The following is a 27,321-nucleotide window of genomic DNA, read 5'->3' on the forward strand; positions in this document are numbered from 1 at the left end:
TATAGGTGCCAAAATTGTCGACTTTAGGAGCAGGTCCATTTTAGAGTACCAATTCTAGGTGCACTTCAACGGTTCAGTTCCTACTATTTTTACAAAAGTTTAAACTATCAGTTTAAAAAAATGATATTTTAGATGAAAGGCGAGGCTTTGAAGTTTCAGAAAATAATTTTGGAGCCTACATTTATTTAATAGTATTAGAAGGTAGAAAAAAATTCTCTTCATGTGTCGACTATAGGTGCACTTACCTTATTATAATCTCACTTGTATATACAAAAAGGCGCGTATGTGCAGATGGCTTAAAGTTTTTCCGTTTCAGGGCCTTAGTGAACCTATGAGTAGGAACGAGAGACAGTTATACTTACTTCTGTAGCCGAATTATCACAGATACTTTCCAAAATGTAATATGAGTCTGACTTTACAGGCATTACTTTCAACACTTTAATTTACGTGATACTCTATTTCCTAGTGTAAAAAACATATAAAAGTCATTTCAGCAGATTTCAATAAACGCATCTGCACTATCATAGAAACACACGTGAAATGTAATACCATTTCCCCCGACAAAATGCTGAGTACAGCCATAAGCGCAACAAGAAACAACCATGTTTTGCTAACATTCACGTGACTTTAGCCCAGAGATGTTGGAGCCACGAAAATGACGTCAGGGCGAGTCTATTATATTTATGGTCGAAGGGAAGAATATTCCAAACAGCAATTATCTTTCCTTGGATCTTGTTTGTAGTCATGTTTAAGGCTGTTTATTTCCATTCTAACAAGGGAACCTCCCCATCGCACCCCCGTCAGATTTAGTTATAAGTTGACACAGTGGATAGGCCTTGAAAAACTGATTAATCGAGAAAACAGGAAGAAGTTGTGTGGAACTATCAAAAAATAAGCAAAATATACAAACTGAGTAGTCCATGCGCAAGATAGGCAACATCAACGATAATGTGAGCTCAGGAGCGCCGTGGTCCCGTGTTTAGCGTGAGCAGCTGCGGAACGAGAGGTCCTTGGTTCAAGTCTGCCCTCGAGTGAAAAGTTTGAAAGTAATACATAATACAACGTACACGTAAAACCGGTAGCAGGAAAGGGGAATGCTTAACTACGATTTATTGGGAGAATTCTAATAAATAAAATCACCTACGAAAGAGACCAAGTATATAATACTAGTGAAAACCATTGTTGGATCCTGATCGAGTGTTGGCATCCCAAGCAGGCTGACTTGAAGAAGAGGACGTCGAAGCAAATCAGAGGCGGGCTGCGAGAATTGTTACCGGTAGGTTCGTATAACACGAGAGTCGTAAAGAGGTGCTTCGTGAACTCAAATGGGAATCTCCGAAGGTAAGAAGGCGTTCGTTTTACGAAATACAATTGAGAAAATTTAGAGAACCGGGGGTTAAAAAAAAAGAAAAAAGTGTGTGAAATCTTATAGGACTTAACTGCTAAGGTCATCATTCCCTAAGCTTACACACTACTTAACTTAATTTATCCTAAGGACAAACACACACACCCATGCCCAAGGGAGGACTCGAATCTCCGCCGGAACCAGCCGCACAGCCCATGACTGCAGACCGGCGTTTCAAATCGATTGCAGAACGAGTCTACTGTTGCCAACGTAAGACTTCGCATTTCGCATAAGAACCACGAATATAAGAGAAATTAAACATCGTACGGAGGCATATAGATAGTCATTTTTTCCTCCATTTCCGAGTGGAAAAGGAAAGAAAATAGCTAGTAGTGGTATAAGGTTCACTCCACCATGCTCCGTATGGTGACTTGCGGAGTATGTATGTAGACGCAAATGTACGTAAATCAAGAAACTACTTCCCACATACGCGAAATAAGGACACACAGACACACATACATGGATGGGTTATATAATAACGTCAACTTTCAACAAAAATCTCACAAACAATTAATAAATGTTTATATTCACTGTTGCCAAGAGAATCAGCACTTACGGGGAGAGTCCTTGTTTCATTTTAACCGGCTTCGTAAGTAGCTAGTCTGATTACTTTCCGTGTCTAGAACAGTCAAAAGATGTGCGGTTGACTCGGATCACCTCACAGTGTGAGAATGGTACGACATGAACTACAGTTTGTGACTGTGGAGACGACGCTCTTCCCTCAGGCTTCCGTTTCTCGTGTGTGTTCGTGTCTGAATCGTTCCCAGAAGTCTGATTTCGAGGTCGGTCCTTGCGTTCCCTGTGACCGGATCTCACCGAACTGGGACCGGAGTGAGCCAGAATTCTGGGAGGACACTGGCAGCCAGACTCTGCCTACGGTGGCACTGTGCTCGCACGTGCGTGCTTGAAGCGGAGTATATGCTGATATTTCTACAAAATAAGACGATTAGTTGTCTTTTCGTCCATGTGATATACGTGGTCTGGCCAACACTGTATTGAATTCATACAGGATGAGTCAAAAGGGACTTTACAGTTTTTGGAATGATATAAAAATTCATTGAGATAACTTACAGAATCGGTATATAGTCATTTTGCAGCAAACAATCTCAAGTTCGATTCACGTAGTGAGTCAGTATTCCATTTCACCACCAGGAGCGCCAACGTAGAGAACAGTTAAAGTGGCTACTTTCACTGGTGCGGAGCGTGATCGCTGTGTGTTTTGGTTTCGTGAAACGAACTCTGCAATAACTGTTTGGCATAAATTTCGCAAACTATACGCTTATGAACCTTCAAGGGGGCCTACAACTTGCTTTTGGTACAGCAACTATGTTGACGGGTTGTTCACTGCGACATGATAAATCACCAGGTCGCCGGTCTGCTGATTATGTCCAACAGGCTAGGAAGGGCTATGTTCACAGTCCACAAAAATAAACGTGACGTGCATCTCGCGAGACTAGCATTCCGCAAAAGACTGTTTGTCGAGTACTACGTAGACGTTTACACTTGAAACCACAGAGATTCGCAATGGCACAGCACATTAGTGACGCAGATAAGGTTGCTCGTGGGGAATTCTGTGCGTAAATGTTGCATCTTACAGAAGATGACGAGACATTCCTGAATACGATAAGCTTCAGCGATTAGTCAACATTTCGTATCAGTGGTACGGCGAACGCCCACAACTGCAAAATAAGGGGCAGCGAAAATCCGCATGCAGCCTGGGAACACATTTACGACAGCCCCAAGGTTTATGTGTTTTGTGTCTTCAGTAAACTGAAAGTGTACGGCCCTTTCTTCTTCATGGAGAAAAGTGTCAATGGTATTGTGTATCTGGATATGTCTGAAAAGTTTTTAATTTCACATATCGATGACGATGACCGAATTGGGATGGTTTACCACCTGCAAGACAGTGCACTACCTCATTTCCTCACGGAAGTTCGAGGTTTCCTCGATTGTCGCTTCCCAGGTCTGTGGAATGGCCGTGAAGAGCCAATCGCATGGCCGCCTCGCGCCCCAGACTTGACACCACTGGATTTCTTTCTCTGAGGTTGCATTAAAGACCTTATGTACTTTCCTCCCCTACCAAGCAATTTAGCCGACCCGAAAATTCGAATCTACTCTGCCGTTGAACAAGTTAAGTCCAATTTGCTACCACGAGTGTAGGAAGAAACTAATTACTGGTCAGATGTTTACCGCATCACATAGAGCCAAATTGTCTCTTGACACTTCTATGTGAAACTTAAGGATGTTTGCTACAAAATGACACATCAATCGGCTCTTTAGGGCTACGTTATCTCAATAAATTTCTATATCATACCAAAGTTGTCAAGTCCTTTTTGACACACACTGTACAGTGTGAACATGAACTGCACGGATAAAATTCAAATGTTGCTCACGAATATTTTCTACGTATTTTGGTGTTAGGGACGCATGGTCTCCGATAGTTCGCTACAGAGTAATTACGTAATAATGATTTATTCGCACTGTTACCGCAGTTGGCTTCGTTTCTGTGACTGCACCTCCACAAGAACGGAAAACTGTAGTTAACAAAACGTTTAACACGAAACAGAGTCATGAGGATTTTGCTTCTTCGGAGATCCACAGCCTCTAAGTGCTTACTAAAAGAATATGTTGTCCGTTGTTGGCTGTATTGTGCGTTATTAAAATAGTACTGTTACCTAATTTCAGCCCTGAGTCATTATCAAGCACGTTTGCTATGTCCTATATTACATATCGTGCTCATCACATTGTTTTATGACACATACATGAAACCAGAAGTCGTACTCCATCGCATCGTAGCATACCCTAAGAGCTGCAGCCTGATAAACTGTCAGGCTGCAGCGTTTAGAATATGTTACGATGGTGTACGACTTCTGGTTCTATGTATGTGTGATGAGCCCGATATGTAATATATGACATACCAAAGGTGCTTAATAATGACTCGCGGCCGAAATTAGGTAACAGTACGATTTTAATAAAGCACAATACAGCCATCAATGGACAATACATTCTTTTGTTAAACGAAACAGGGTAATGCAGCAACCCTCAGACCGAACCGCGAGGGGTAGCCGTGCGGTCTGAGGCGTCTTGTCACTTTTAGCGTGGCTCCCGCCTTCGGAGGTTCGAGTCCTCCCTCGGGCATGGGTGTGTCCTTAGCGTAAGTTAGTTTAAGTTAGATTAAGTAGTGCTTAAGTCTAGGAACCGATGACCTTAGCAGTTTGGTCCCATAGTCCTTACCACAAATTTCCAAAATTTCCTCAGACCGATGCAGAAGTACTGTGATAAGGTTCCCGGCGCTGAAGGAGCTTACCAGTGAGACGTCTTGGTGACGCTCTTCCACTGCATGAAGTGAACCCACACATGAGGTGTACATTTCCAACTTTTCATCAGTAAACCTGTCCTTACTATCGTGTATCACTATTAGCGTGCAACTAACGCAGCCGAGAAAACAAACCCGAGAGAGAACCGATCAGTACTGAATGCACGCTTGAAGGTGAAATGTAAAATGGGCATTCCTGTTGTCAACAGGAAGTGTTAGTCGACTACAGTATTGTTGCACACGTGACTGAGGACGCTTCGGTCAGCTTACCGTGAGTCTGCGCGCAATTGGGTTGCAAAGGACAGGAAGGTCGATACAACTACAGAAATGCAATTAAAACTGCACTAACTTTGCTGAACAGGGTTATGAAGCGGATGGTCCATCACACAAGGGTAGACGCCAAGCTCTTCATCTGCTGTATCTGTTTCACTAGAATACGCTGCAGTTTCATCCGTCGTCTCGTTTCCCTTGTCACGATTTAGAAAATACAGGGCTATTACAAATGATTGAAGCGATTTCATAAATTCACTGTAGCTCCATTCATTGACATATGGTCATGACATACTACAGATATGTAGAAAAACTCATAAAGTTTTGTTCGGCTGAAGCCGCACTTCAGGTTTCTGCCGTCAGAGCGCTCGAGAGCGCAGTGAGACAAAATGGCGACAGCAGCCGAGAAAGCGTATGTCGTGCTTGAAATGCACTCACATCAGTCAGTCATAACAGTGCAACGACACTTCAGGACGAAGTTCAACTAAGATCCACCAACTGCTAACTCCATTCGGCGATGGTATGCGCAGTTAAAAGCTTCTGGATGCCTCTGTAAGGGGAAATCAACGGGTCGGCCTGCAGTGAGAGAAGAAGGGGTTGAACGCGTGCGGGCAAGTTTCACGCGTAGCCCGCGGAAAATTGGCTCATGCCACAACTGGAGACCGACAGCGCCGACTTCATCTTTCAACAGGATGGTCCTCCACCGCACTTCCATCATGATGTTCGGCATTTCTTAAACAGGAGATTGGAAAACCGATGGATCGGTCGTGGTGGAGATCATGATCAGCATTTCATGTCATGGCCTCCACGCCCTCCCGACTTAACCCCATCCGATTTCTTTCTGTGGGGTTATGTGAAAGATTCAGTGTTTAAACCTCCTCTACCAAGAAACGTGCCAGAACTGCGAGCTCGCATCAACGATGCTTTCGAACTCGTTGATGGGGACATGCTGCGCCGCGTGTGGGAGGAACTTGATTATCGGCTTGATGTCTGCCGAATCACTAAAGGGGCACATATCGAACATTTGTGAATGCCTAAAAAAACTTTTTGAGTTTTTGTATGTGTGTGCAAAGCATTTTGAAAATATCTCAAATAATAAAGTTATTGTAGAGCTGTGAAATCGCTTCAATCATTTGTAATAACCCTGTATATTTGTATGGTGCGAAAACTGGCAGTTGACCCTAAATAATGAAAAGTGTGGAGTCATCCACATGAGCGCTAAAAGGAATCCGTTTAACCTCGGTTACACGATAAATCAGTCAAATCCTAATGTCGTAAATTCAACTAAATAGGAATTACAATTCCGAACAGCTTAAATTGCAAAGAAGACGTAACAGATGTTGTTGGGAAGGCGAACCGAAGACTGCGTGGCAGAACACTTAGATGATGTGACAGATCTACTAAACGGATTGCCTACTCTGTAATCGTCCGTCCTCTTTTGGAGGTCGTGCGGGGTAGCCGAGCGGTCTGAGGCGTCTGAAACGGTCCACGCGGATTCCCCCGTCGGAGGTTCAAGTCCTCCCTCGGGCATGGGTGTGCGCGATGTAAGGTGGATTAAGTAGTGTGTAAACTTAGGGACCGATGACCTCAGCAGTTCGGTCCCATAAGACCTTACCACAAATTTCCAATTTCCTCTTTCGGAGTTCTGCTGCGCGGTGTGGGATCCGTACCACATAGGAATAACGGAGTACATCGAGAAAATTCAAAGAAGGGCAGCAAGTTTAGTATTATCGAGAAATAGAGAACAGAGTGCTCGGAGAGATACAGGATTCTGGGTGGATATCATTAAAACAAAAGCGTTTCTCGTTGCGGCGGGATCTTCTCACGAAATTTCAATCCCCAACTTTCTCCTCCGAATGTGAAAATATTTTGTTGACGCCGACCCACATAGAGAGAAACGATCATCATAATAAAATAAGGGCAATCACAGTTCGCGCGGAAAGATATACATGTTCGTTTTTTCAGCGCGCTGTTCGAGAGTGGAATAATGGGCAGTTATTGTGAAGGTGGTTCGATGAACCCTTTGTCAGGTACTTAAATGTGATTTACAGAGTATCCATGTAGATGCAGATGTCGTCGTCATGTGCTGCATATTCATCTTCATTCTCCATACCAGTGTTCATTATTATTATCTCTTTTGCTTCTTCCATTAGCCCATCTGTTCGAGAATATTCATGTTCAACTCTTATACATGTCCACAAGTTTTTAACTAAACATGTTGGGCAATCTGAGGTAAAGACTCCTTCGTTATTGGTTTCGGGGTAATTAAATTAATGGAAGAAACATTTTATTCTGCAGTTTGTTTGTTTCATTATATTATAGGTTATCTCTATAGGGTTCTTCTAATCACAGTGATGTGGTGGGATTGTCAGAACAGTACATACCTTACGCTTAGAAACTGCATCTGCTTTAAAAACGTTCTGGCTTATTATAACGCACAATTTGTAAACGTTCATTTTTGGTTAAGCTCGGTTCAGAACTGATTTTGTTCTGTATGAGCGATTAAATTATGCCCTTTTCGCGAGTTGTGGTAGTGGATGCTTTATTTGTTTGAGCACTATGATATGGTGCTTCATCAAGAGCAATACTGTAACCTGATATGTCACGAATCAGTTTCTCTTCTGACCGTTCGTAATAATTATCCTCTTTCACATCATCGTCATAATCTTGTGATTTAGATTTCGAATCAAAATTAGTCTTCCCCTTTCATGAAACCCATCACTCCTCCAACGGAGACAACAATAGCTCTTTGGCTTGCAATGCTTGCATTACATCCGGAACTTCATGCTGCCAGCACTTTTTCACAGTATTGTTGTGGCGTAGCAAGACAGCCACACCACTCGGAGGTAGCCGAAAGGCACGCTAACTAATGCAGACGGGCGTGAAGTCTGAAACAGGATAACTATTGAATGGTAGCAAGAAAAGTACGTAGTTGCTTTATACTTAACTTTTATTCTCTGATGAATACAGCGTTCTTCTTGAGACATTTATACTATAACTCTCAAAGTAGGTAAGGCTAATGGCGCCTTGCTAGGTCGTAGTCATGTGCTTAGCTGAAGGCTATTCTAACTGTCTCTCGGCAAATGAGAGGAAGGCCTCGTACGTCTAGTCGCTAGCAATGTCGTCCGTACAACTGGGGCGAGTGCTAGTCCGTCTTTCTAGACCTGCCATGTGGTGGCGCTAGGTCTGCAAGTACTGACAGTGGCGACACGCGGGTCCGACATGTACTAATGGACCGCGGCCGATTTAAGCTACCACCTAGCAAGTGTGGTGTCTGGCGGTGACACCACAAGTATGATACGTATGCACTCAAGATTCATCCGCGAATACCACTAGTTTAAAATTATAAAGAATTTAGTAACCAGTCGCGGAAACATAATTTATTTATCTTGCTGCACATCGATTTCGACTAATATCAGTCATCATCGGTGCATTTTTCTAACCGATACATGTCATAAATAGAAGTACTGTCCTTGGCAGATTTCTGTCATGAACTCAACACTAGTTTATCTGTCCCCTTTTCATTTGTTTCCGATTGCTCTCAAGTATTCGTCACTCCTTGCAACAATGTCAGAACATCCTGTTAGGATGGTTTTCTTGTATTTACCTATTTTTGCAAAGAAGTCCCATCTCTTTCCAAATTTTCCGGATTGCGTCCTTTCCGCACTGACATTTTCTGTTTTCGAAAAAATAAACAGCTTTTTCAATGCTAGGAATTCCTTTTTCTGGTCGTCATACACCAAAATTTTTATTTCAATTAAGTGCTTGAAGGAAGTCACAGAAAAACTACTTTCTAGAAAGCCTTTGTTTTCTAGGAGTTTTAACTTTTTCCTCTGTTTCTTCCCTTCAGTCTTTCAAAATTTCTTTTACTGTTCTTTCTCACTTCGCTGCCATTCTTGACGCCCGCAAGGTTGTTTTATGTAGAGGTTTCATTACCTCATTCCGCTTTCTTTCTGCAACCGCGTACAGTTTAGAATATAAGCTCTTTTTCACCTGAATGAGTCTATTTTCGCGACATCTTACTTTGATTTCAATTCTTATAGTTATTCCTGATTATGGATAACACTGCACTGCAATACTGACGATATATCTTGAGGACAAGATGAACGACTCGATAGCGTGTGCACGACTGAGCCGAAAGCATTGACAGTACGATGAATTTTGCTTAGTCACCACTGTACTTGCTTCCTGTAACGTCATCTCGTGTTTCCCATAACGGTCACGGGAGGTCAAGTGTAATAACACCTTGATAGTATAGTGCCATGAATGAACAATTTTGTTTTCAAACAGGACACACACTACGTACCGTCGGCATTTGCACTTTTGTGCAGATGATGATGACGATGGCATGTGACGAGGGCCGCCCGTCAGGTAGACCGCTCGCCTGGTGCAAGTCTCTCAAGTTGGCGCCACTTCGGCGACTTGCGCGTCGATGAGGATGAAATGATGATGATAACACAACACCCAGTCCCTGAGCGGAGAAAATCTCCGACCCAGTCGGGAATCGAACCCGGGCCCTTAGGACTGACAGTCCGTCGCGCTGACCACTCAGCTACCGGGGGCGGACTTTTGTGCAGATGAGCTCACCGGATAAAAAAAAATTAGCCACCTCAGTGCGCAAGCATAAGTGAATCGTAAAACCTTTACAGACGGTGCAGGGATCGAGTCATGTACTCAACAGATAGCGACTGCGTGAGCATAAGGCATTACCGATTAGTGAGATATCTCCGTTTCAAGCGGACATTTTACGTAAACATGAGTAAATGTAAGGCCATGACAGAGTGGCAAAGATGGCTAATCGAGTTTGGCCGTACACATGACCGTACTGTATGTTATGTTACTGGATTTGTTAGTGTTTCGCGGTGGCCTGCTCAACGTGTGTGTGTGAGTGTGTTTGTGTGTGTGTGTGTGTGTGTGTGAATTCCTAAGGGACCAAACTGCTTAGGTCATCGGTCCCTAGACTTACACACTACTTAAACTAACTAATGCTAAGAACAACACACACACCCATACCCGAGGGAGGACTCGAACCTCCGGCGGGAGGGGCCGCGCAGTCCGTGACATGACGCTTCAAACCGTGCCGCCACTGCGCGACTGCTCAACGAGTCTACAGGTAGTGGTGTAACACGCGTGGGCGGAAACAAGACGTCGGAACTATGGTCGGGAAAGGAGACTAACTGAGAGGGAACGGAGGTACCTTTCACGGCTTGTGAATCAAAAGTGCTTCCAAACCCGACAGAAATTGCTGGAGCCAGTGAATAAAGGTCCATCCCCACCTGTTAGCGAGAGAATATTACTACGGCGATGCGTGAAATGGACAGTTGGTGTGGGTCACCTCACAGATGGCCATTGCTCACACAAGCATACAAAGACGACAGGAGCAAAGTTTATCGCTATGGAAGAACATGTGACTGGTTTTCTGAACACTGGCCCACACTATTACATCTCGACTGCCCTGCAAAGTCACCTGACTTGAACACTATCGAAAACCTTTGGAACATGTTGGGACAGTAGGTAAAGCGCCAACGTAGCATACCCGCAATTTGGTGTAATTGCGCGACCACATCCTCAGCGAGTGACTTAAACTGGATCCGACTTAAGTGCACAACCTTGTGGGCTCACTTCCGAATCGAATCCAGACAGTTATCAAGCCCAGGGACGAAATTACAAGGTATTAAATTATGCTTGCAAAGATTTGTCTAGGGGTAACTAATTTATTGTCTGGTGAGCTTATTTTCAGTACAGAGCAGGTAAATGTACAAAGAGTGTAATAAATCAAACGAAATCAAGTACTTCGTATCGAGCTATCGGAGAAAACGGGTCCATACTGGAAAAGCACTGAGGAAATATCCCTGAACAACCTCTTAAATATGTACATCTCAGGCGGGTTGTCTTAGGGATGGTAGAAACCGATCGGTTAAAACCGATACCGGTATTTTAGTTCTGAGTAACTGATATGTTTCGTTGATTGTTTGGTTTCAGTTAAAATAGGATTTTTATTTTTTACTGACAACTAGATATAAAACCAATATACGAATTTTCCATTACAGTGGTGCAGTATTTTCAGGTCTTAAATAAAACTTTAAAAAAAAAGAAACAACGAGTTTGGTAGGAAATTCAGTGTCTTTTGATAGACTGGTATCGTCTTTGAAATAAAGGAGTCAGCTTATATATTAACACATTGTACAGGGTGTTACAAAAAGGTACGGCCAAACTTCCAGGAAACATTCCTCACACACAAATAAAGAAAAGATGTTATGTGGACATGTGTCCGGAAACGCTTAATTTCCATGTTAGAGCTCATTTTAGCTTCGTCAGTATGTACTGTACTTCCTCGATTCACCGCCAGTTGGCCCAATTGAAGGAAGGTAATGTTGACTTCGGTTCTTGTGTTGACATGCGACTCATTGCTCTACAGTACTAGCATCAAGCACATCAGTACGTAGCATCAACAGGTTAGTGTTCATCACGAACGTGGTTTTGCAGTCAGTGCAATGTTTACAAATGCCGAGTTGGCAGATGCCCATTTGATGTATGGATTAGCACGGGGCAATAGCCGTGGCGCGGTACGTTTGTATCGAGACAGATTTCCAGAACGAAGGTGTCCCGACAGGAAGACGTTCGAAGCAATTGATCGGCGCCTTAGGGAGCACGGAACATTCCAGCCTATGACTCGCGACTGGGGAAGACCTAGAACGACGAGGACACCTGCAATGGACGAGGTAATTCTTCGTGCAGTTGACGATAACCCTAATGTCAGCGTCAGAGAAGTTGCTGCTGTACAAGGTAACGTTGACCATGTCACTGTATGGAGAGTGCTACGGGAGAACCAGTTGTTTCCGTACCATGTACAGCGTGTGAAGGCACTATCAGCAGCTGATTTGCCTCCACGGGTACACTTCTGCGAATGGTTCATCCAACAATGTGACAATCCTCATTTCAGTGCAAATGTTCTCTTTACGGATGAGGCATCATTCCAACGTGATCAAATTGTAAATTTTCATAATCAACAAGTGTGGGCTGACGAGAATCCGCACGCAATTGTGCAATCACGTCATCAACACAGATTTTCTGTGAACGTTTGGGCAGGCATTGTTGGTGATGTTTTGGTTGGGCCCCATGTTCTTCCACCTACGCTCAATGGAGCACGTTATCGTGATTTCATACGGGATACTCTACCTGTGCTGCTAGAACATGTGCCTTTACAAGTACGACACAACATGTGGTTCATGCACGATGGAGCTCCTGCACATTTCAGTCGAAGTGTTCGTACGCTTCTCAATAACAGATTCGGTCACCGATGGATTGGTAGAGGCAGACCAATTCCATGGCCTCCACGCTCTCTTGACTTCAACCCTCTTGACTTTCATTTATGGGGGCATTTGAAAGCTCTTGTCTACGCAACCCCGGTACCAAATGTAGAGACTCTTCGTGCTCGTATTGTGGACGGTTGTGATACAATACGCCATTCTCCAGGGCTGCATCAGCGCATCAGAGATTCCATGCGACGGAGGGTGGATGCATGTATCCTCGCTAACGGAGGACATTTTGAACATTTCCTTTAATAAAGTGTTTGAAGTCACGTTGGTACGTCCTGTTGGTGTGTGCTTCCATTCCATGATTAAAGTGATTTGGAGAGAAGTAATAAAATGAGCTCTAACATGGAAAGTAAGCGTTTCCGGACACAAGTCCACATAACATATTTTCTTTCTTTGTGTGTGAGGAATGTTTCCTGAAAGTTTGGCCGTACCTTTTTGTAACACCCTGTAGAACGAAACTGGACAATAAATTTTAGCTAATCGATTCAGTCATCATTGAAACTTTAACTACAGTCATGTAATTAATCTGGATGCTATTGCCTACTATTGATCTGAGTTTTCTAAAAGATCGCTTCTCATTTTGTTAGCGAAAACTCATTTGTATTCAAATTATCGTTTTTATTCGAAGTAATTAAAGAAATAGAACCCTGCAAATTTCACACGGCAGTTTATCATATGTCTTTCATTTTTTCGAAATAATAAAATGAAGAAAGTTATGGCAACAGTAATAAATTAATAACTTAACAATTCAGTCATAGTTTACAACAATAGTGGAAACTAGCTGATGTGTTGCCTGTGTCTACATAACATGCCTTTATTGTTTGTAGCCCTAGGAAACGGACAACCTGAAATGAAGAACAGACTCAGTTTTCACCCATTAGCACTGACTGCGATGCCCAAATATCGGTATGATATTCGATTACAACATTTGTTTTTCAGCAGAGACTTAAAAAATTAGCGGCATTAGGAGACTACTGGTGAATTTTTTTTAATATTCACCCCCTCACAACTTTTCGAGAAAAGCAATGAACTTTCGATGGACTACATTTTTTCTTTTATTTAGCTGTTTTGTTTGATACCTTGGTTCTAAGCAGCTTGAAACGTATAATGCAAAAACCGAAAATCGGTTATTTCAGAACCGTTTTGAAAGTCAGTTTAAGCTGGAGGGGGGGGGGAGGTATAACCGAAAGTCGGTTGTTTCACTGATAACCACCATCGCTGGATTGTCTTATAGAGAAATCATCACACACATCAGGATCTGAGAAATTACGAGTACACAGATATTATATACTATTACTCAGGAATTATTACATAGTGTAGAATGTCTCTTGCAACAAAATATCTCAAGGTTTTTTACTAGCTCATCCTCCACCATACATAGAAAAGGCAGTAAATAATCTCGCAGTGAGTGAACTGAATCTCCTTCTGGTGTTCATATAAAATACATCAGGGAGAAGAAAGACACACATAAATTTACCTTCTCAGCAAGGGGATATAAATCTGTTATATGTTATATAATAACAAATAAGGGATTTCCTGGACTGGGTGGAGACACCAGAATTTATCGAGAAGTGGTAGTGTTGGTGTCAAAAATTAACATCTATGCAATATGGAGAAAACAAAGAAAACAATTAAGGATCAGAAGAAAGAAAAAGTTGTTGAAGATTACCTTTTAGTAGACAGCAGCATAACAGATTCCTATCAAAACCGGATCTAAAAACATTAGCAAATTTTGAAACACTGAATGTAATACTTAAAAATATCATGGAAAAATTAATATGTGAAGAACAATCAGGTTTTAGAAAAGGACGATCAACTGTTGACAATGTTTTTACACTATAACAAGTTACAGAAAAGATACGAGAGCTCAATAGGGAAACCCATCTTGCTTTTGTGGATTTTCGGAAAGTTTTCGGTAATGTAAATGGAGAAATGTTCAAATGGTTCAAATGGCTCTGAGTACTATGGGACTTAACATCTGAGGTCATCAGTCCCCTAGAACTTAGAACTACTTAAACCTAACTAACCTAAGGACATCATACACATCCATGCCCGAGGCAGGATTCGAACCTGCGACCGTAGCAGTCGCGCGGTTCCGGATTGCAGCGCCTAAACCGCGTGGCCACCGCGGTCGGCGGAGAAATGTTCCGGAATTTCATGACTGAACGACGTTATCCATTTCACCCCATAAATACTATTACGAGTCTACATAAAAACATCGAAAATGTTATAGATATGGGAAATATAACATATACACACACTGAGAAGCCAAAGAAACTGGCAGACTTCCCTAATATATCGTGTAGAGCCTCCGCGAGCACGCAGAAGTGCCGCGACACGTCCTGGCATGGACTCAACTAATGTCTGAAGTAATGCTGGAGGGAACTGACACCATGAATCCTGCAGGGCTGTCCATAAATCCGTAAGAATACGAGGGGGTGGAGATCTATTTCGAACAGCACTTTGCAAGGCATCCCAGGTATGCTCAACATGTCTGGGAAGTTTGGTGGGCAACGGCAGTGTTTAAACTCAGAGGAATGTTCCTGGAGCCACTCTATAGCAATTCTGGACGTGTGAGGTGTCGCATTGTACTGCTGGAATTGCTCAAGTGCGTCTACATCTACATCTACATTTATGCTCCACAAGCCACCCAACGGTGTGTGGCGGAGGTCACTTTATGAGCCACTGTCATTACCTCCCTTTCCTGTTCCAGTCGCGTATGGTTCACGGGAAGAACGACTGCCGGAAAGCCGCCGTGCGCGCTCGAATCCCTCTAATTTTACATTCGTGATCTCCTCGGGAGGTATAAGTAGGGGAAAGCAATATACTCGATACCTCATCCAGAAAAGCACCCTCTCGAAACCTGGACAGCAAGCTACACCGCGATGCAGAGCGCCTCTCTTGCAGAGTCTACCACTTCAGTTTGCTAAACATCTCCGTAACGCTATCACGTTTACCAAATAACCCTGTGACGAAACGCGCCGCGCTTCTTTGGATCTTCTCTATCTTCTCTGTCAACCCGACCTGGTACAGATCCCACACTGATGAACAATACTCAAGTATAGGTCGAACGAGTGTTTTGTAAGCCACCTCCTTTGTTGTTGGACTACATTTCCTAAGGACTCTCCCAATGAATCTCAACCTGGCACCCGCCTTACCAACAATTACTTTTATATGATCATTCCACTTCAAATCGTTCCGTACGCATACTCCCAGATATTTTACAGAAGTAACTCTTACATTGTTACATTGTTTATCTGGTGACAGTGCGGAACTGTATCGAACGCCTTCCGGAAGTCAAGGAAAATGGCATCTACCTGGGAGCCTGTATCTAATATTTTCTGGGTCTCATGAACAAATAAAGCGAGTTGGGTCTCACACTATCGCTGTTTCCGGAATCCATGTTGATTCCTACTGAGTAGAATCTAGGTTTCCAGAAATGACATGAAACGCGAGCAAAAAATATGTTCTAAAATTCTACAACAGATCGATGTCAGAGATATAGGCCTATAGATTTTCGCATTTGCTCGACGACCCTTCTTGAAAACTGGAACCACCTGTGCTCTTTTCCAATCATTTGGAACCTTCAGTTCCTGTAGAGACTTGCGGTACACGGCTGTTAGAAGGGGGGCAATTTCTTTCGCGTATTCTGTGTACAATCGAATTGGTATCCCGTCAGGTCCAGTGGACTTTCCTCTGTTGAGTGATTTCAGTTGCTTTTCTATTCCATGGACACTTATTTCGATGTCAGCCATTTTTCGTTCGTACGAGGATTTAGAGAAGGAACCACAGAGCAGTCTTCCTCTGTGAAACAGCTTTGGAAAAAGGTGTTTAGTATTGCAGCTTTACGCGTGTCATCCTCTGTTTCAATGCCACCATCATCCCAGAGTGTCTGGATATGCTGTTTCGATCCACTTACTGATTTAACGTAAGACCAGAACTTCCTAGGATTTTCTGTCAAGTCTGTATATAGAATTTTACTTTCGAATTCACTGAACGCTTGACTCATAGCCCTCCTCACGCTAACTTTGACATCGTTTAGCTTCTGTTCGTCTGAGAGGTTTTGGCTGCGTTTAAATTTGCAGTGAAGCTCTCTTTGCTTTCTCAGTAGTTTCCTAACTTTGTTGTTGAATCACGGTGGGTTTTTCCCGTCCCTCACAGTTTTACTCAGCACGTACCTGTCTAAAACGCACAATGGACATGAATGGACGCAGGTGATCAGACAGGATGCTTACGTTCGTGTCGCCTGTCATAGTCGTCTCTGCACGTATCAGGGCTCCCATATCACTCCAGCTGCACACGCTCCACACCATTACAGAGCTTCCGCCAGCTTGAACAGTACCCTGCTGAGATCCAGGCTCTATGGGTTCGTGAAGTCGTCTCCATACCCGTACACATCCATCCGCTCCATACAATTTGAAAAGAGACTCGTCCGACCAGGAAACATGTTTCCAGTTATCAACAGTGCAATGTCGGTGTTGACGGGCCTAGGCGAGGCGTATAGCTTTGTGTCGTGCAGTCAGCAACGGTACACGAGTGGGCCTTCGGCTCCCAATGCCCATATCGGTGATGTTTAGTTGAATGGTTCTCACTCTGACACTTTGTGATAGCCCAGCATTGAAATATGCAGTAATTTGCGGAAGGGTTGCACTTCTGTCACGTTTAACGATTCTCTATAGTCGTCGTTGGTCTTGTTCCTGAAGGCGTTTTTTCCGGCTGCAGCGATGTCGGAGGTTTGATGTTTTGCCGGATTCCTGATAGTCACGGTACACTCGTGGAATGGTCGTGCGGGAAAATCCCCACTTCATCGTTACCTCGGAGATACTGTGTCCCATCGCTCGTGCGCCGACTATAACATCACGTTCGAATTCACTTAAATCTTGATAACCTGCCATTGTAGCAGCAGTAATCTATCTAACAACTGCGCCTGACACTTTTTTTATATAGGTACTGCCGACCACAGCGCCGTGTTCTGCCTGTTTACACATCTCTGTATTTGAATACGCGTGCCTATACCAGTTTCGTTAGTGCTTCGGTGTAATTTTGTCTTACTACTTTGCTTGTGTTCATTGGATTTTTTGTTATATTTCCGATATCTATAACAGTTTCGATGTTTGAGTATAGATTCGTAAGGCATTTATGGGATGAGTTGGATAAACTCGTTCAGTCATGATATTTCACCGGCCGAGCGGTTCTAGGCGCTTCAGTCAGGAACCGCGCGACCGCTACTGTCGCAGGTTCGAATCCTGCCTCGGGTATGGATGTGTGTGATGTCCTTAGGTTAGTTAGGTTTAAGTAGTTCTAAGGGGACTGATGACCTCAGATGTTAAGTCCCATAGTGCTCAGAGCCATTTGAACCATGATATTTCATATCTATAACAGAGTGAAAATAACCTCAAAATGCTGAACCCCTGTTGTTTCTTTCGAGAAGATTATCTGGTATTTTTTCCCAGTGATCAGCATATGGAAAATGTTGAACATAAATGAAGTTTTTTCAGATCGCGATAGTAGATTAAATGTAATTTTATATGCAGGTGAACTAACTGATTACAAACACTGAAGATGATTTTCAGATGGGAATCTAGAAGTTGCAGCAGATAGCAGAAAATTACAACCTAACACTGGTGGCAGATAAAATGAAAGTGATGGCATTTCGGGGCAGACAACGAGTATGATCTAAAACAGTCTTGAATAATAAAATTTTGGAGCAAGTAAGACATTTAAATCATCTAGGATGCGACACAGCTTACGAGTATAGCCAAGACATGGACCAAAATTTAAATAAATTTACTTCTATATGTGGAACCATTGTAAAAATATAGCAGAATAAAGACAGGAAAGAAACCCAGCTGAAGTTTTAGTAAACAATAGCAGTATCAGCCCTTGCTCGTGAAAGTGAAGCATGGGCAACAACAAGACACCAAGAAAATAAAACTTCCGCTCAAGAAACGAGATTCCTAAGAAGAGTGCAAGAATGTACAAGGGAAGATATAAGGAATGAAGATATACGGAAACGTTTAGGAGTATAACCTAAACGGGAAAGTCAAGGAAAACAGAGGAAAATTTAAGGAACATATAGACCTATAGGTGTAGGAAGATTCCCGGTAAAGGCTCTACATTATAAATGGATTGGAAGAACAAATGTAAGAAAGGCATGCAAGAGTAGGATACCGTAACAACCAATTTGCCTAATGAATGAAGTGAAGATGAAGAAGAAAAAGAGTATTCTGCGGTACCTGTTAGGATTTCGTGTTCGCTAAAATGCTTCCTGCATGTAAATGTAAAGTGGACTCCACACATGATTCGCGTGAATCGTTTCTCTGCATAGAGTACTCTTTTACGGCCTAATTCCTCCAAAAGATCATTCCATAATGTATAACGGCGTGAAAATAACCATAAAATGATGAATCCGAATTGCCTCTTTCAAGAAGACTATGTGGTATGTTTCTCCGGTTCCTGTGCTGAGCCTACTCTATCTTTCCTTTTGTTTTCACTGAAGTTCATTTCTATGTTGGATCTACACATTCCCTGTTAATGTTGTCATAACTGTGCTTGTCATTCGACAGCCTAAACTTTGGCGGTTACGAGGACGCTACGGCCTGGCAACGGCCTCACCGCCGCTGCAGCTCTGTCCCCGGGCCGCACCGAATGTCATTGAGCTACTTGCGCAAGAGCGCGGGCTTAATCGTATTTGGACTTTAATGGCACTGATTGTCCTCAGAGCGTCTGTCCTTCGCCGACGTTCCGACGACTCGCGCACAGGCGCACAGGGCTCTAAGTGGTTACGCAATACCACGCACATCCGCCCGCTATGACCGACTCCACGTAACCACCTGCCAAAGGCGGCCGCCACACAGCCCGTAACAGCCAGTGCCATACTCGTATATTTCAGTGAACTGACATCGTGGTCTGCTCGACGATCCTCACCGTTTGATCAAAATTATTGTAGACTGGCTCTTCTCCGTAGCGGGGCTACTAATGCACGCTTCTACATCTACATCCATACTCCGCGAGCCACCTGACGGTGTGTGACAGAGGGCACTTTGCGTACGTCTATCGGTTCTCCCTTCTATTCCAGTCACTTATTGTTCTTGGAAAGAAAGATTGTCAGTATGCCTCTGTGTGGACTCCAATCTCTCTGATTTTATCCTCGTGGTCTCTTCGCGAGATATACGTAGGAGGGAGCAATTATCCTGCTTGACTCCTCGGTGAAGGTATGTTCTCGTAACTTCAACAAAAGCTCGTACCGAGCTACTGAGCGTCTCTCTTGCAGAGTCTTCCACTGGAGTTTATCTGTCATCTCCGTAACGCTTTCGCGATTACTAAATGATCCTGTAACGAAAGGCGCTGCTCTCCGTTGGATCTTTTCTATCTCTTCTTACACCCTATCTGGTAACGGATCCCACACTGGTGAGCAATATTCAAGCATTGGGCGAACAAGTGTACTATAACCTACTTCCTTTGTTTTCGGATTGCATTTCCTTAGGATTCTTCCAATGTATCTCAGTCTGGCATCTGCTTTACCGACTATCAACTTTATATGATCATTCCATTTTAAATCACTCCTAATGCCTACTCCCAGATAATTTATGGAATTAACTGCTTCCAGTTGCTGACATGGTATATTGTAGCTAAATGATAAAGGATCTTTCTTTCTATGTATTCGCAGCACATTACACTTGTCTACATTGACATTCAGTTGCCATTCCCTGCACCATGCATCAATTCGTTGCAGATCCTCCTGCATTTCAGTACAATTTACCATTGTTACAACCTCTCGATATACCATAGCATCATCCGCAAAAAGCCTCAGTTACCTTCCGATGTTATCCACAAGGTAATTTATGTATGTTGTGAATAGCAACGGTCCTACGACACTCCCCTGAGGCACACCTGAAATCACTCTTACTTCGGAAAACTTCTCTCCATGGAGAATGACATGCTGCGTTCTGTTATCTAGGAGCTCTTCAATCCAATCACACAATTGCTCTGATAGTCCATATGCTCTTATTTTGTTCATTAAACGACTGTGGGGAACTGTATTGAACACCTTCCGGAAGTCAAGAAACAACAGCAGCTACCTGGGAACCCGCGTCTATGGCCCTCTGAGTCTCGTGGCATTCACTCAGAGACAGTCGGTACGAATGCTGGTGATGAAACTAACTTTTTGTAGCTCGTGTTTGACTGTCATGGGGAGAAAAGTCAGTGGTTTCCATTTCATGTACAATTCACCAGATTTTGTGTTAATATCCATATCGGATTTCCAGATTCATCCACACTGTGTAATAGAGTAAAGACATGTGGCATTGTCAATGTTGATGCGTCAATGTGATGCTTACGTTAATGTCGATGACCCATTTTGGTCCAATTCGAGAGGAGCATGATACGTACTGTGTAACTATCCCCCTTCCCCCCCCCCCCCCCCCTCCCCCGAGCTCCTTGTGAGCCAGCCGTTTGACTAACTAGCTACGTCAGTTGCAAAATCTATTGATACTTCTCTCTTGACAGAAAGAACTGCTTCCATCTTTAATAGGTAATTTCACTGTATTAGTATTCCACAGCACGTATTCTTATACAAGTCTGTATGCTTTCCTATAAGCGCCTAGCTTCCATGACTTATTCACAGATGACTTCATTAGCTGCCCTTGACTTTTGCTGCTATATTATAAACTACCTGTCACCCGCGGCTGTGTTCGCATACCAGTAGTTCCTTTACGAAGAGTGATGGTGAAGAAGTATGCTAGTAATTTATAAATATCTGGGCGTATAATGATGAAGATATGTATGTGCGTGTATGAACAAATGTTTGTAGTCTTGATACATACGTGTTTTTATTTTTTTGTCGTATGCCGAATCTTAGATAAAAATATTGAGAACTACAAAAGCTGTTCTTTCTTATGAATTGTTTACTGCAAGGTAACTCAACTCAAGTGTGTAAACAATTCCTCGGTTTTCCCTTCTTTTACATGGACCTATAGGGTTTGTAGGTTGAATACACGTGAGCTGTCCATGAGAAAAATACATTTTTCTCTAAAAGTTCACCGGAAACTTTGTATGTGTGCCCTTGGGCTTTATTTATGGTCATTCCAAAAGCAAATTTCAGCGGAAATTTCAATCTGTAAAACTAGAAAGGCAAATTCGTCGGTATAATTAAGATTTGGGGAACCAAAACACTTTCTCCTTTAGCTGAGCGACTAATTATACAGTAGTAGCCCTAACAATATTTTGGCCCAGATATGTAATTTGTAAGCGTGTTCCGTTACACAATCTGGTCGCATCGGGATTTCTCATTAAAAGGACTGAAACGCCAACCTTTAACCTCAATTTATGAGAAGGCGCTCCTGACAATTCCAAAGAGTTAAGAAACTCTATGGGGTAAGAGGCGACTTGTTCAATCTCTATAAAATTATTAACAGGGAGGTATCTAAAATACCCCCATCTACTAGTGCCATATTTTTTTCATTTACCTGTCTCATAAATTCATTAGTCGACCCACTATTGCCCTTTCACGCAATCATTCGCTATTTCCTACATTTGCTTGCAGTTCAGAATAAACTTTGCTTACAGACTGTTATATTCTGTGAACAGTATTACAGAATTCACGATGTAATGTAATCGCGTCCTTAGCATCTATATCAATACCATCTTCCCCGATTTTGAGAAGAGCATCCAGCATATCGCACAGCTTCTGTGTCACTGTGCAGTTGCACGCACACATTTTCTGTTAAACTGAATTTTTAACATGTTGCCATAAGGCTGTCACGTTTGAACATGCATTTATTTCGTCTGCCGGCGTGCCTTTAGTTATCACGGCCAGTCTGTCAGGACATTGTACATTCGTCCCAGGTCAACAGCGTACATTTTTGCAACATCCGTCCCCATTGCTAATTTTGTTGATGTAAATAGCTGTAGCTATGTGAGCTAAGTTCAGCGGCAGCTTAAGTACAGAATGCGCTGTTGGGCCACCATCGGGCAGTGTGGTATCTATTCCACACGCGCCTACTGCGTCAGCGACTCTTTTATTTTTCCCAATTTGGGCTAAGAGCAAATTTAAAAGAAAAGTTTTACGAGTACCTCCCGAGCGCTTCGTGCAAGTCTTTTTACTTGGCGCCACGTCAGCTACTTTCGCATCGATGATGATAAGATGACGATAGCAACACGTACACTCATTCATACGTGAGCGGAAGAAAATCGACCTCGCCGGGAATCGAACCTGGGACCGCACGACTAAGAATTAGCAACGTTAACGGTTACGCATATCGACACACGTCTCAGAAGCTATAACAGATGCGAAATGCTGATCGGCTAAAATGCGACGGGCTTGTCACTGATGTTAGTATGGAAATATGGTTCAAATGGCTCTGAGCACGATGGGACTTAACATCTGTGGTCATTAGTCCCCTAGAACTTAGAACTACTTAAACCTAACTAACCTAAGGACATCACACACATCCATGCCCGAGGCAGGATTCGAACCTGCGACCGTAGCAGTCGCGCGGTTCCGGACTGCGCGCCTAGAACCGCTAGACCACCGCGGCCGGCATGGAAATATGGATTGTATAAGCATTGTGTTCATAACGTTGAATCGTATTGAGTAGAACATACCAAACAACAATGCGTTTTCAGAAATATGATAAAGTTCTAAAGTTAAAGAGCAAATAGCTTTTCCAAAGAGTAATTATTGTTCGATATCTCGCGCTATATTCTTCTAATAAAAAAATATGTTGCACTGCACAATTTATAAAGCAGCCTCTGTTCTTCCTCAGCATTCAAGCTATCTCCATACAAAATTTCATCAAAATCAGTTCTACCAACGTGAAAGCGTAACAGACAGTGTTATTTTCGCATTTATAATATTAGTATGGATATGGATAGTAATCCAATAACGTGCATTCTCATACTTTTTGTGGTATACAATTCGTGAGTTATCATTAATACTTTCTCTTGAAATAAAATAACTAACTTTTTGTAATAAATATTTATGGAAATACACGTAAAACGCTTCTTTTGTTCCTACGGTCACAGCGGTAAGTCGAAGATCTAACAGCGCTTCAGTCAGAGATGCTACAGTTTAACACTCAAGTCAGTTTCTACCAACTGAGAATATCATACGAAACATAAGTAATTATCTCTCCCCCTTCTTTCAAGATTTCTTTTTAAAGCTTTTATGCTTTTCTGCGCCTTCTTTCAAAAGGAATTACTGTTATTTACTGATTCATCCGATTACGATCAGTGGTTCCTATTTAAAACTATACTGTATTGTGGCTGTATCTAAGTTCTACAAAAATAAAAACGTCTTTTACTTTCTTTTATAGTAATAACGGTCAATGAAATGTATTAGCCTTTAGTCACTACATATGCGACATTCCATTGTTACTTAACATTACAGACAGTGTTACAAATTCGCCTGCACGATCCTCATCATTGACTCACACCTTAAGTGTTTTTAGCTTCATCAGCTATGGTTCAGTGTCTCGATTCAACTGTGATCTTTTTAGGATCTAATGGTTAACTTCACTACTGACAGTTTCATACAATAAGGCTCTGGAACTATGTACCATCGACAAAAGAATGGCACTTTTAGTACTTGCAGTAGTAGTTCAATTCTTGTAGGTGGTTGCCGCTGCTTTTACGAGTTGCCAGTTCTGCCACGTCAGGTGATGATTTTCCGTCAAGTTTGGTCGTCATTTCTGTCTTCGAGCAGCCTTCCCCTCCTCTTCAGACATCTACATCGCATTTTATTTACAAGGTTTATGTAAGAAAGAAATGAAATACAGAAACTTATGATCGTTCAACAATCGCTCTCGCTTATGCTGCTTGGACCGTCACACTCAAGTCGGTAGCAAGTGTCCACCTACCACTTGGGGCGTAATAGAGCTCACACCGCCTCAGAGCACGTCATCCAGCTTTCTTCTTCTCTTGCGGTCACTCACCATGCGAGCAGTGCTGAACATCCGCTACCTCCGTCACAACCTCTGGTCGCAACCAAAGACTTGACCACTGTGGATTTCTGAGGCAAAGAGGACATTCGTGCAAAGGTAAATCGAATTGTTGTGTCACGTCTCAACAATAAACGGCAAAAGGATATGTGATATAATTATAATTTAATAATTTTTTTAAATTTTTTCCTTTACTTGTGCTGTGAAATCAGGCTTCTTATAAAATTTCATGATTATGTGTCAACGGGTAGTACCCTTTATGTTTTGCTGAGTGAGTTAGCGAGTATCGAATTATGTGACATAAATTGCCGTATCATTTGACCGCTTTGAACAAGAGGCTTAAACTTTCCACACCGCCCAGGGACATCAGACATTAGTATGTGACATTAAATGAAACTTGGTACGTCTACCCGTTCCGGACAGAAAGGGGTCTTAACAGTCGAACAAAGAGACTAACGGACAACGAAGCGATCCTATTAGAATTCGCTTTTTACTGACTGAGGTACGTAAGCCTCAAAATGAGATAAGCCAGAGTCTGGCAAGCACACTGGAATATCGTTAATAAAATATGTTCTTAAAGTCGTTTCTGAGCAAAGTGGAAAAGGAAAGAGAGAGCGTGCAAGGAAGAAATCTTGAATTTGAAACTGGCAATGAATGAAGAATTTGGTGCTTACATTCGTAGAATTCAAGAAATCCTAGGATTCAATAGATGTACTAACGCTGCCCTAAATTCTGAAGGAGACTAGCTAAGATAGAAAATCCAGTAACCTGACTGAACAGACCTTAACCAACACAACATCCAAGGTCAATGTCGGACGAAAGCTTTCAGAGTCCTTCAGTATCCGAACCGGAAACGGACAGAGAGACGGGCTATGTTCCTTGCTCTTTAAATGTGTGCTTGATGAGATGATCAGTGGATGGTGACAAGAAATGAAAGAAATGGTTAGAATAAGACTGGAATGAAAGAAAAAATGCATGTACATTGTCTGGTATTCACAGACTGTGAAATTTTCGGAACCGTTAAAAGATACAATTAATCAAACTACTTAACTGCAGAGACAAGCGACCGAAGTGGGTTTACATGTCTTTATCGAGAAAGAGAATAAGACAAAAAAGACATCTCCTAGATGGATGAAAACAGGAGGACGGAACACATAGGAGACAGAGGGTTTTAAATACCTAGGAGAATGGATAGAAACTGGTCTGACAGAAATAGGAGCTATGGAAGCAAGAATAACGAGATGGACAGCATTAAAATACACTATGAACACGTGCAATAAGGATCAACGCAAAACGGAGACATTACTGGACAGTGATTCGTACTGAAGTCTTATACCGAGCAGGAAGTCTTAACCTTGTCAGAAAAGTATTACTCAGCAAGCTAGAACTCGTGGGACGAAGGATTCTTTGGAGCATATTTGTACCTCGAGCACATATGACGGTGAACATAGAGGATGAGTGAACCAATAATGTAAACCAGCATAGAGACGATCTCAGACACCATCATGAGAGAAAGGGTGACGTTATTCGAGAAGATCCTTGGAACTGACTAAGAGAGATTCACACTAAAGATAATGCAGTTCGTTGTGAGCAAGAGACCCAAAGTATGCTGGAATCAGGAGATACACCGGGATTTGGAAGAAATGGGATTTATTTATACATTTATTTATTACTGCTTACAATGTCGGCGCCCATCACCAAGAATCTATAGCGGGTCGTATTTTCAAATGGCTAGAGAAAGTTGTATGCGACTGTAATTAACATTCACGTTTTTGTTAACGTAGTTTAGGCTTTTTCAGTAATTTGTGAAAGTAAATACAAAGGAAATGAACAATTTTAAAGATAGTACATAAAAAGAAAAAACACCTAAAACCTTTAAACCATGTTACTACATTTGTTAATAATCTAAACAAAGAAATGGGGACACTGGAAACAGAGATTTGCGAAGGGTGAATTTCAAATAAAACATTCTAGCTCTCATACTTTTCTGGTGCAGAATTATATGTCGCATATCAATAACGGGTAGAGGAACGAAGAAAACTGCAAATTGTAAAAATGAAATAATATTGGACAGATATAAACACCAGAAGAAACGAGGCTAATCGGGATTAATGTTGTCCTTGGATAGCCGAAAGGAAAAGAAGAAAGTACTGTACCTACACAGGAGTGCATTACATGCGTTAACAAAGAATCTGAATGGGTTGTTAAATCAAAAGAAAAGTTCTGTTAGGTTTATCGAAGAACTGTAAGTTTAGGTTTAGATGTAGACGATTTTTTGGAGAAAGCACTTAATCTTTATTGCGTACAAATTCAGGGAGAAATTTAGAATGAAATACATTCAGTTAGTTTCTTTTATGTTCTGTTATTATGTTTTATGCGGACAGTTTTTGTCATAACACTATTCGCGTTATTACAGGAAATGGAAATCATTAACGTAAGACCTGTTCTGTTAGATAACCAGTGCAGAATTAACGTAAATAAACTGCGGTTAATATATTGAACTTTGAACGTAAAAATAGATCTTTACATTTCACATTAAAATGTGTGACCAATACCGGCCTAATGTGATACCAGAAAAGATGATAGCCTAAGCACTCGGAATATTTTTCCTATTATACCTCTGCATTTTTCATACGTAGCGCACTTTCAAACATTTGAGACCACGTGTAAATATTCACTTACCTCTTTTGAAATCATGTGCTCTTGACATAGTTCGTTACCGTGACGTTCTCCGTTCCATGTCCTCGCTCCTATTAGCGAAAATAACGTTGTCATTGAGAATCTGATTATGTAAGCTACACATACCGAAGCAGTGCAAACGTTCCCACGACTAGCCACGAAAAGGTCTTTGGATCGTGAGCGTGAGAATTTGCGTGCAGTGCACATCAGCTGGCAGTGCTAACCAGTGAACTGCCAGTCATTCGATCCGCCACAATACCAAAAGCAGCACCTCAATACACGGGATACAATTAAAGATTTATTTCGAAACTGATGTATCTCCATCTCATATCAGTATTAAGTTTGCAGCTCCAAACAGTTGATTAGACATTATCTGTTACGCTACTTACCTTT

The sequence above is a fragment of the Schistocerca cancellata genome, chromosome 3 (assembly GCF_023864275.1).
Source record: "Schistocerca cancellata isolate TAMUIC-IGC-003103 chromosome 3, iqSchCanc2.1, whole genome shotgun sequence".
Lineage (NCBI taxonomy): Eukaryota > Metazoa > Arthropoda > Insecta > Orthoptera > Acrididae > Schistocerca > Schistocerca cancellata.